We start from the raw sequence: 13,120 nt of genomic DNA, 5'->3' as shown, positions 1-13,120 counted from the left end.
ACACACACACACACACACACACACACACACACACACACACACACACACACACACACACACACGTTAACAAATACACAGGTACAAACACACACACGAACTGCTTACAGACATGATCATATATTCAAACACATATGTGCAAACACAGATACATGAGCACGCAAACAAACACCAGCTTGATAAACAAACAATGACTAATTTTCACCAGGGCTTAACCATGAAACCCTCATATCCGCATTAAACCAACCGCTATTTAATTCCACCATGTCCTCCATCCTCCAGTCCTCCATAACCCCTATTAGAAGACACCTCCATCCTCCAGTCCTCCATAACCCCTATTAGAAGACACCTCCATCATCCAGTCCTCCATAACCCCTATTAGAAGACACCTCCATCCTCCAGTCCTCCATAACCCATATTAGAAGATAACTCCATCCTCCAGTCCTCCATAACCCCTATTAGAAGATACCTCCATCCTCCAGTCCTCCATAACCCCTATTAGAAGACACCACCATCCTCCAGTCCTCCATAACCCCTATTAGAAGACACCTCCATCCTCCAGTCCTCCATAAACCCTATTAGAAGACACCTCCATCTTCCAGTCCTCCATAACCCCTATTAGAAGACACCTCCATCCTCCAGTCCTCCATAACCCCTATTAGAAGACACCTCCATCCTCCAGTCCTCCATAACCCCTATTAGAAGACACCTCCATCCTCCAGTCCTCCATAACCCCTTTTTAAAAGACACCTCCATCCTCCATAACCCCTATTAGAAGACACCTCCATCCTCCAGTCCTCCATAAACCCTATTAGAAGACACCTCCATCCTCCAGTCCTCCATAACCCCTATTAGAAGACACCTCCATCCTCCAGTCCTCCTTAACCCCTATTAGAAGACACCTCCATCCTCCAGTCCTCCATAACCCCTATTAGAAGACACCTCCATCCTCCAGTCCTCCATAACCCCTATTAGAAGACACCTCCATCCTCCAGTCCTCCATAACCCCTATTAGAAGACACCTCCATCCTCCAGTCCTCCATAACCCCTATTAGAAGACACCTCCATCCTCCAGTCCTCCTTAACCCCTATTAGAAGACACCTCCATCCTCCAGTCCTCCATAACCCCTATTTGAAGACACCTCCAACCTCCAGTCCTCCATAACCCCTATTAGAAGACACCTCCATCCTCCAGTCCTCCATAACCCCTATTAGAAGACACCTCCATCCTCCAGTCCTCCTTAACCCCTATTAGAAGACACCTCCATCCTCCAGTCCTCCATAACCCCTATTGGAAGACACCTCTATCCTCCAGTCCTCCATAACCCCTATTAGAAGACACCTCCAACCTCCAGTCCTCCATAACCCCTATTAGAAGACACCTCCAACCTCCAGTCCTCCATAACTCCTATTAGAAGACACCTCCATCCTCCAGTCCTCCATAACCCCTATTAGAAGACACCTCCATCCTCCAGTCCTCCATAACCCCTATTAGAAGACACCTCCATCCCCCAGTCCTCCAAAACCCCTTTTTAGAAGACACCTCCAAACAAACACATATGACTCTTATTCTATGTAATATGCACTTCAGAATGTGTAACAAATGGCACCCTATTCCCTATATAGTGCACTTCTACATAGGGAATAGGGTGCCAATTGGGGCACAACCCTAATACATCATTTGCAGATTTCGGAGTGCGAGGAAATCAAACTCCTAAATGACTTGAGCCAAGAGCCTAGGGCTTGAATATCCCCAGCTAGAGGGATAGAGCTCTTTACGGAAAACTGATCTGGGAGCAGTCAGTCATGGAGGCGTCGGCACGGGAAAGGAGAGATGGCGTTTCGCCAACCCAACTAAGTTAGAGAGAGAGCAACAAGCGGGGCAGTGTTATGGTGGCAGTAAGCTCCACACACACACACACACTGACACACACGCACACTGACACACACACGCACAAGGGTGCGAATATATTTGGCCACAACTGTATATACACACACACTCACACAATACAGGATATGGCCGTGAAAAGGGAGACCCCTGGCCAAAGCAGGACCTTTACGCTGCCAGATTTATACTGTCTCCATGTGGGTGAGAGTCCCAAACACAGATATGCAAGTACACACACACACGCACACACACAGCCATTTAATAAATGCACAGTGCGCGAGCAGACGGATGCACACACACACACAACCCCCCCCCAAACACACACACACACCACAACGGCTGCACTCATGCCATTCAATACATTTAATGTCGGACAAAGGCCACTTCATTGGTCGTGGGCTTAACTATAAACCCGAGTTAGGAGTGTTAACAGATCGGGAGGATGTGTAAATAAATGTCTGCCACAGTCTGTCTGGCCAACCTTGGGTCTGAAGCCTTCTGAAGTGCATACCTATTCACATAGCCATTAAGGATTCTCTCTGAAGTAGGAACGCCATGCTTGCCATTCATACTAGTCTAGAGTCGAGAGTAGAAAAGAATCCATTCTGGTAATCCCCAAATTACAATAACCAGAGAGGATTTATCCGGAGCCAGTGGATGGAGAAGCCAACAGACAACAGGAGGATTAAGGTGAGAAGATTACCTTTTGGGTAAATCGCTCTTTCTGAATATGTCACGGCATTCATCACCATGGAGTGGGTTTGGGGGGTTCACTGTTCTGTGAATGGGAGGTGGGGCTGTAAAGGGGTGGTGGTGGGTTGAAATTTGACGTCGCTGCCGGAAAACAGCTGAGGGGATTAACTCCATGGGAAAGAATATGGACGGCGGGGGGAAAAAACATAAATTGACCTTTTGTGCGGCAGCCATTAAATCCTTGGCTATGCAGGCAGACTGACAGAGTGAGGGCTCCTCTCCTTCCCACCCCTGGATAATCTCACCAGCACCAGCAGCCACACACATTCATACACACACTGACTTTATGAATGGGATCTGATATTTATGTCTGTCTTTGAATGGGAATCATCAGAGACACTCACGGCTTATAGATAGGACTAAGCTCTGTCCGACAGCTATTTAAACCAATGAATGGCGTCCTCTCGCCAATTGACCAATGAGAGGGTTCCTTTGATGCGCTTTAAAGGATTAAGTGTCTCATGTCTATACTATACTATCAAGAGCCCCTTCTCCTATCGACCAATAAAAAGGTCTGATTCATATAATTTCAGCCAATAAAGGTTGTTGCCTACTGTGTCATATCATCAACGGTTTCCTCTGGTTCATTTCAATTAGTTATACCTCTGCAAATACAATTTAATCAGAAGTGTCTTATTTGATTTCTCCCTTGGAAAATAGCTTTTTGCTTTAATGTGATCGAGCTGTATAATTAAGAATAAATAAAGAAGATATTAAATCACTGCGTTGTACCATTGAGCCATCTAGAGTCATGTTGCTCAGTCCTGATAGGATGATGCTCCCCGAGGGTGCGGAAGATGGCAAAGTCCCTTCCCATGAAGTCTGCCGACGTGCCAGAGTACAGCTCCCCATCTGCCAACCAGAAACCAGGGTCAGCAACAAGCAGCCAATGAGATTAGAGATGTTAAGTGTCAGGAAGTCCACTGACAAACTCCAACCAATCACAAGTGGGATTAGAGTCGGACTCACCTAACATGATGGACGCAGAGAGCATCTTGGGGTCGTAGGGGCTTTTCCCCCGGCCGTTCTCGAAGTGGGACGACTCCAGTCGAAAGACATTGTCCTGAAGGGAAAGATCAGTGTTCAAGAATAGCCCGTAGGAAACCCGTCGAGAACATTCCAAAACAACACGCAAATGACACAAAAGTTGCTCACTATGTAAGGAATAGTGTCATATTAGTGCACTACTGAAGGAATATGGTTTGCAAGAAGTTCACTAAATGGGGAATAGTGTGTCAAATTAGTGCACTTGATGGGTAACAGTGTGTCATTAGAGACCTGAAACACGTACTGTGGAGTAGAGCTGTACCTTATTGACCCTTGTAGATGTATATTAATGACTGACAGACCCCGTCAATCTATGTAAATAGCACCATGGTATACACACACACACACACACACACACACACACACACACACACACACACACACACACACACACACACACACACACACACACACACACACACACACACACACACACACAACCCATTATATTAATGCAGGACAAGATAGTGAATTCCCCCCTTTCCACAGTTGAACAGTTACACTGTGTGGGATCATTGATTAAGCTGTATCTGCTTATCAAGATGATTGATTAAACTGTTGTGTGGGAGAACGATTTCCGCTTGTTCATGTGGGCCTGTGTAATGAGCTTCCCCCCACTTTGCACAAATGAAATCATTGATTAGAAACACTGAATGAGTGGGAAATAGTCACAACAGAAAATAATGATCTAGTCCCTTGTCTTGGTGCAATTTAGGTTCTATTGGAGGTTAGAGGGGGTGGTGTGTGTGTGTGTGTGTGTGTGTGTGTGTGTGTGTGTGTGTGTGTGTGTGTGTGTGTGTGTGTGTGTGTGTGTGTGTGTGTGTGTGTGTCCCTTACCTCTGCCCGTTTGCCCATCTCCAGGTAGGCACAGATGGGGTGGAAGGCCCCTGTACCACAGATATACAGGTGGGTGGAGTTGTAGGGTTGGAGCACTCGGATGAAGTTGGAACACTCTTTCTGACAGGAGACGAGAGACAAACACCTCATCAACATCTCATCAACTTGGGCTCCCGAGTGGCACAGCGGTCTACGGCACTGCATCTCAGTGCTAGAGGTGTCACTACAGACCCTGGTTTGATTCCAGTCTGTGTCACAACTGACCGTGAATGGGAGTCTCATAGGGACTCTAACCCGGCCAAACCCTGGGTTAGTAAATAAGAATTTGTTGTTAACTGACTTGCCTAGTTAAATAAAGGTTAATACACTTTTTTTTTAAACACTTGATCAGTTTCAAACTCTCAAACAAACAACACTCACATGTTAAAGCTGGAATCCTTAATGATGTAACAGCCATGTCTGTTTGAGATATTACAACAACAAAGAAGTTACTGGAAACAGAAGAGCACAGTATGTACTGCTATTTGTTTTTCCTCGCTGCATGCCGCTCCTCAGCTCAGCAACAAAAACAACAACAACGTTGGTGGTGGGGCCAGTGGCGCTGTTTCCCCGTACTGCCGAGTCCATCTTTAAGGGTCCACATAGCATCTAGCATTTATTGTATCTGTGTAATTATATACAGCTACAACTAAGCAAATTAAGCAACGATTCAGTTAATATGCTAGTAACTACTTCGAAAGTTTGTCCAGTTTTGCTGATTGCAGTTCAATCGTTATTTTAAGTACCTTATCTGCAGTTATCTTGATCAGCTGAGCTGAGCTACCACATTCTGCCTACCAAAGTAGCTCCAGAATACAGAGGTAACTACAGGACATAGTGAGGACAATATGTCTGCACGCTCCAGCTGTCTTAAAGTGCTGTAGGTGCAACCTAAAACAACTTCAGATTTGATCACTCCAGGCATAAATAAGACTTGGTGGTTGGCGCTACTGGAAAGCTCCTGCAATCTGAAGTAGGAGTTTCCAGGTCCCGTTGCTGTGGTAAATTGCTTGTGAAATGAAGTGGCGTTCAGTTTTGCTGAAGGAAATGCCACCTGTAAGCTAAATCAGGCCATGACTGTGTCCTAAATGCTCCCCGTTCCCTCTACAGTACACTCTGTTTGACCAGGGCCCATAGGTAGACCCAGAGGTCATATGGTGCCATTTGGGATGCATCCCATGTTCACATCAGATCTCTAATGACCCGTCCGTCCGTGTGTGTTTCCATGTGTGTCCCTGTCCGTGAGTGTGTGTGTGTGTGTGTGTGTGTGTGTGTGTGTGTGTGTGTGTGTGTGTGTGTGTGTGTGTGTGTGTGTGTGTGTGTGTGTGTGTGTGTGTGTGTGTGTGTGTGTGTGTGTGTGTGTGTGTGTGTGTGTGTCCGTCCACCTGTCCATCCGTAGGCGTTTGTGCGTGTGTCCGTCCGTTGTCCGTCAATGTGTGTGTATTCACGTCAGATCTGTAGTGATCCATCTGGTTGAATTTACTGAAGGTATTTGGACTCCCAGCCTCAGCACATGTGGATAGTCCCAGTGCTGGGAGACTGTTTATGCTAACCCTAATTAATGGGATTAGTTCATGTTCTAGCCCTCTGGTAAGTCTTCTACAGGGTTCAGTAGGGTACACACATGCTAAAAAGATGAAGGCACGATTCATTGATGAGGAATACACACCTTTAGTTGACTGACACACACACACACACAGACACACACAGACACAAAGCCCATTCCAGGTTAATACACACACACACATGCATCTCTTTCCCGGGTCATTAAGAAAATAAATCCGGACCTTCTGTGTCAATAAAAATCCTAAACCTAAGGTTTATGTTCCGTCTGCACAGAGCCACATCTAGTCTCAGGGACGCTAGCTACTCAGGCTTCCCTGTCCCTCACAGCAATGAGACATTAAATGTATTTCCTTGCTTCGCTAATAAGTAAGCCAGGACAGTGGAAGGGGCAAAAATATTATTTTAAAGGCTAAAAGTTCAACAGATAAGAGAAAATAGAAAATAAACCATTCATGGAATAAATCACTCAAAAGTTACACGAACATAGTGTGGAACCTGTTTCCACCATAAGGTCTTCCTCTGTCAAAATGAAATGCCAGATCGGGAATAACTAGCCATGTTGTGTAAAGGCTGCTATAAGTCATTGATATCTAACTGGACAGGTTTGAAGGATATCAACCTTGAGTTAAACTTTACTGTCAACCCAGGATATTATCAGTAACCCATAGTCACAACAACAGGTCACCCCAGGATATTATCACTAACCCATAGTCACAACAACAGGTCACCCCAGGATATTATCACTAATCCATAGTCACAGGATATTAACAACAGGTCACCCCAGGATATTATCAGTAACCCATAGTCACAACAACAGGTCACCCCAGGATATTATCACTAACCCATAGTCACAACAACAGGTCACCCCAGGATATTATCACTAACCCATAGTCACAACAACAGGTCACCCCAGGATATTATCACTAACCCATAGTCACAACAACAGGTCACCCCAGGATATTATCACCCCAGGATAACCCATAGTCACAACAACAGGTCACCCCAGGATATTATCACTAACCCATAGTCACAACAACAGGTCACCCCAGGATATTATCACTAACCCATAGTCACAACAACAGGTCACCCCAGGATATTATCACCCCAGGATATTATCTAACATAGTCACCATAGATATTATCAGTAACCCATAGTCACAACAAGGTCACCCCAGGATATTATCACTAACCCATAGTCACAACAACAGGTCACCCCAGGATATTATCACTAACCCATAGTCACAACAGGTCACAGGATAGGTCACACAACAACAGGATATTATCAGTAACCCATAGTCACAACAACAGGTCACCCCAGGATATTATCAGTAACCCATAGTCACAACAACAGGTCACCCCAGGATATTATCATCTAACCCATAGTCACAACAACAGGTCACCCCAGGATATTATCAGGATATTAACCCATAGTCACAACAACAGGTCACCCCAGGGATAACCCATAGTAGGTCACCCCAGGATATTATCAGTAACCCATAGTCACAACAACAGGTCACCCCAGGATATTATCAGTAACCCATAGTCACAACAACAACAGGTCACCCCAGGATATTATCAGTATATTATCACCCATAGTCACAACAACAGGTCACCCCAGGTTAAACCAGGATATTATCATTAACCAGGATATTAATTCATAGTCACATTACTAACTGGTCACCCCAGGATATCACTAACCACTAACCAGGTAGTCACAACCCATAGTAGGTCACCCCAGGATATTATCACTAACCCATAGTCACAACAACAGGTTAAACCAGGATATTATCACTAACCCATAGTCACAAAGTCTTCTTCACCCCAATATCAGTGATTACCTTATGGGCTCCTAACAACCCATAGTCACAACAACAGGGTTAAACCAGGATATGTCTATCACTAACCCATAGTCACAACAACAGGTCAGGCTAATACCCCAGGATATTAATCAGTAACCCATAGTCACAACAACAGGTCACCCCAGAGATGTTTATCACTAACCCATAGTCACAACAACAGGTCACCCCATGGTCATTATCACTAATCCATAGTCACAACAACAGGTCACCCCATTAAACCAGGATATTATCAGTAACCCATAGTCACAACAACAGGTTAAACCAGGATATTATCACTAACCCATAGTCACAACAACAGGTCACCCCAGGATATTATCAGTAACCCATAGTCACAACAACAGGTCACCCCAGGATATTATCACTAACCCATAGTCACAACAACAGGTCACCCCAGGATATAACCAGTAACCCATAGTCACAACAACAGGTTATCCCAGGATAGTATCACTAATTCATAGTCACAACAACAGGTCACCCCAGGATATTATCAGTAACCCATAGTCACAACAACAGGTCACCCCAGGATATTATCACTAACCCATAGTCACAACAACAGGTGTGTGTCACCCCAGGATATTATCAGTGTGTGGATATTATCACTAACCCATAGTCACAAAAACAGGTCACCCCAGGATATTATCACTAACCCATAGTCACAACAACAGGTCACCCCAGTGATATTTCAGATTAACCCATGTGTGTGTGTCACAACAACAGGTTAAACCACTGACAGACATTTACTCAGCCTAGTCAGAAATGCTACTCTGCAATTTTCAGGGTGAAAAATGACTTCTCTACACACAAACTGTTGTTACCTGAATACCACTGCATCCTCTGGGGAGAGAAGGGTCATTATTGGGAAGAACTGATTACTTTCCCTTGAACGGAGGGGAATTAGTAGGCAGCTTTGTTTAAGGGAGATGGTTGACTGTGTTTGGAGAGCACACAGTGAACCTAACATGCAACAGTCTGCAGATACAACTATAACTTCTGAACTAAATGAGAATCATTTCTCACTCTGCACTGTGTTGAACCATTCAACATGTTCTGCATCCCTTGTCTGTTAGGGCTGGGAATTGCCAAGGACCTCACAATATGATATGATCACAAGATTTAGGTGCTGAAATTATATGTAGTGTGGTTCTATATGTAGTGTCATTCTATATGTAGTGTCATTCTATATGTAGTGTGATTCTATATGTAGTGTGATTCTATATGTAGTGTCATTCTATATGTAGTGTCATTCTATATGTAGTGTGATTCTAACCCATGTCACAACAACAGGTGTCATTCTATATGTAGTGTGAGGTCTATATGTAGTGTATTCAATATGTCACCACAACAGTGATCATTCTATATGTAGTGTCATTCTATATGTATAGTGATTCTATATGTAGTGTGATTCTATATGTAGTGTCATTCTATATTATCACTATAGTCACAACAACAGGTCACCCCAGGATATTCAGTAACCCATAGTACAGGTTGATAGTATACCCATAGTCATTCTATATGTAGTGGATTCTATCAGTAACCCATATAGTGTGATTCAGGATATTAGTGTGATTCTATATGTAGTGTCATTCTATATGTAGTGTCACCCCAGGATATTATCACTAATCTATATAGTCACAACAACAGGTGTGATTCAGGATATTATAGTAACCCATAGTGCGATTCTATATGTAGTGTCATTCTATATTATAGTATTCTATATGTAGTGTGATTCTATATGTAGTGTCATTCTATATGTAGTGTCATTCTATATGTAGTCACTACAACATTCTATATGTAGTGTGATTCTATATGTAGTGTCATTCTATTATGTATAGTGATTCTATATGTACCCATAGTCATTCTATATGTAGTGTCAGGATATTATCACTAACCCATAGTCATTCTATATGTAGTGTCATTCTATATGTACCCATAGTCATTCTATATGTAGTGTGATTCTATATGTATATTATCACTAACCCATAGTGATTCTATATACAGTGTCACCCCAGGATATTTTAGTGATTCTATATGTAGTGTCATTCTATATGTAGTGTGATTCTATATGATTCTATATGTAATGTCATTCTATATGTAGTGTGATTCTATATGTAGTGTGATTCTATATGTAGTGTCATTCTATATGTATAGATTCTATATGATTCTATATGTAGTGTGATTCTATATGTAGTGTCATTCTATATGTAGTGTCATTCTATATGTAGTGTCATAGTCACATTCTATATGTAGTGTGATTCTATATGTAGTAGTGATTCTATATGTATCCCAGTGATATTATCATAACCCATAGTCATTCTATATGTAGTGTGATTCTATATGATAGTGTGATTCTATATGTATAGTCACAACAACAGGTTATAGGATATTATCACTACCCATAGTGTGATTCTATATGTAGTGTCATTCTATATGTAGTGTGATTCTATATGTAGTGTGATTCTATATGTAGTGTGATTCTATATGTAGTGTGATTCTATATGTAACCCATAGTCACAACAACAGGTCATTCTATATGTCACAACAACAGGTAGGATGTGATTCATTCTATATGTAGTGTGATTCTATATGTAGTGTCATTCTATATGTAGTGTCATTCTATATGTATAGTGATTCTATATAGTGTGTCATTCTATATGTAGTGTCATTCTATATGTATAGTGATTCTATATGTAGTGTCTATATGTAGTGTCATTCTACCCATGAGTTCTATATGTAGTGTCATTCAACAGGTATATGTATTTATGAACCTATATATGCTCCATTCAATATTTAGTGTGTTCTATATGTAGTGTCATTCTATATGTAGTGTTATGTGTGAAAGTCTTCTTAATGAGTGTGATTCTATATGTAGTCCCTGATTCTATATGTAGTGTCAACAGGGAAGTGCAATTCTTCCTATGTATAGTGATTCTATTAATCATCTTAGCAGTGATTTTATTGTAGTGTCATGGTCATTAGACTAATTTCTATATGTAGTGTCATTTTGTGTGTAGTGTGCATTCTATATGTAGTGTGATTCTGTGTATGTATGTGTCATTCGTGTGTATGTATGCGTGTGATTCTATATGTAGTGTGATTCTATATGTAGTGTCATTCTATATGTAGTGTCATTCTATATGTAGTGTCATTCTATATGTAGTGTGATTCTATAGACATTTGATTCTATATGTTTGATTTTAGGGTGAAAAATGTATGTACTGTGATTCTATATGTAGTGTCATTCTATATGTGGGAATTCTATTAGTAGTGATTCTATATGTAGTGTCATTCTATATGTAGTGTGATTCTATATGTAGTGTGATTCTATATGTAGTGTCATTCTATATGTATATGATGTCTATATATAGTGTGATTCTATATGTAGTCTGCAGATCAACTATATATGTATGTCATTCTATATGTAGTGTCATTCTATATGTAGTGTCATTCTATATGTAGTGATTCTATATGTAGTTTGATTCTATATGTATAGTGAATCTATATGATTTAGGTGTGTGATTCTATATGTAGTGTGATTCTATATGTATAGTGATTCTATATGTAGTGTGATTCTATATGTAGTGTGATTCTATATGTAGCGTGATTCTATATGTAGTGTGATTCTATATGTAGTGTGATTCTATATGTAGTGTGATTCTATATGTAGTGTCATTCTATATGTAGTGTCATTCTATATGTAGTGTGATTCTATATGTAGTTTGATTCTATATGTAGTGTCATTCTATATGTATAGTGATTCTATATGTAGTGTCATTCTATATGTAGTGTCATTCTATATGTAGTGTGATTCTATATGTAGTGTCATTCTATATGTATAGTGATTCTATATGTAGTGTGATTCTATATGTAGTGTGATTCTATATGTAGTGTGATTCTATATGTAGTGTGATTCTGTATGTATAGTGTGATTCTATATGTAGTGTCATTCTATATGTATAGTGATTCTATATGTAGTGTGATTCTATATGTAGTGTGATTCTACATGTAGTGTCATTCTATATTTATTGTGATTCTATATGTAGTGTGATTATATATGTATTGTTATTCTATATGTAGTGTGATTATATATGTATTGTGATTCTAAATGTACTGCGCTTCTATATGTATTGCGATTCAATACTTTGATTTTATTTGATCGAAACATTTTGCCTTCAGAAAGTATTTATACCCCTTGACTTATTCCACATTTTAATGTGTAATAGCCTGAATTCAAAATGGATTAAATTGACACAATACCACATAATGAACCCCAAGTAAAAACTTTTTTTTTTTTGCAAATGTATTGAAAATAAAATTAAGAAATATCTCATTTACATAAGTATTTCCTCCCTGAGTCAATACTTTGTAGAAGCACCTTTAGCATTCAGTACAGCTGTGAATCTATCTTGGTAAGTCTCTAAGAGCTGTCTACTCCTGGATTGTGCAAGATTTGCCCATTATCTTTTTCAAAATTCTTCAAGCTCTGTCAAATTGGTTGTTGATCATTGCTAGACAACCATGTTCAGGTCTTGCCTTTGATTTTCAAGTAGATTTAAGTCAAAACTGTATCTCGACCACTCAGGAACATTTGGCCTTGTGTGTTAGGTTATTGTCCTGCTGAAAAATGAATTCATCTCCCAGACAGAACCAAGTTTTCTTCTGGGATTTTACCTGTGCTTAGCTGCATTCCGTTTACAAAAAGTGAATTGCTTTACTTTAGTGCCTTGTTGCAAACAGGATGCATGTTTTGGAATATTTTTATTCTGTACAGGCTTCCTTGTTTTCACTCTGTCAATTATCTTAGTATTGTGGAGTAACTACAATGTTATTGATCCATCCTCAGTTTTCTCCTATTAAACTCAAACTGTTTTAAAGTCACCCTTGGCCTCATGATGAAATCTCTGAGCAATTTCCTCCTCTCTGGCAACTGAGTTCAAATATCAATATAATATCGTCCAACAATAATATAACGATATGTAACTGTATCGATCCCCCATCGCTATAATCAACTCTCTCAGATCTTCACGAGTCCACATGGGCTAAGGGATTGGGCGATAATCCATAACTGAATCAAATGAGTCACGTTCCTGACTGAATCATACCCAACCTACTGAGTCATCTTGTACAAAGCCCAGTGA

At 40.8% G+C, this 13,120-nt stretch overlaps 1 pseudogene; it reads right to left on the bottom strand.

Annotated features, from left to right (window-relative positions):
* The window catches only part of LOC135515695 (semaphorin-3ab-like), a 64,298-nt pseudogene that overhangs the window by 19,094 nt on the left and 32,084 nt on the right, over positions 1-13,120 (bottom strand).

This window comes from Oncorhynchus masou, chromosome 27 (assembly GCF_036934945.1).
Source record: "Oncorhynchus masou masou isolate Uvic2021 chromosome 27, UVic_Omas_1.1, whole genome shotgun sequence".
NCBI lineage: Eukaryota > Metazoa > Chordata > Actinopteri > Salmoniformes > Salmonidae > Oncorhynchus > Oncorhynchus masou.
The sequence above is the reverse complement of the archived record's forward strand: the minus strand, read 5'-3'. Positions and strand labels throughout refer to the sequence as shown.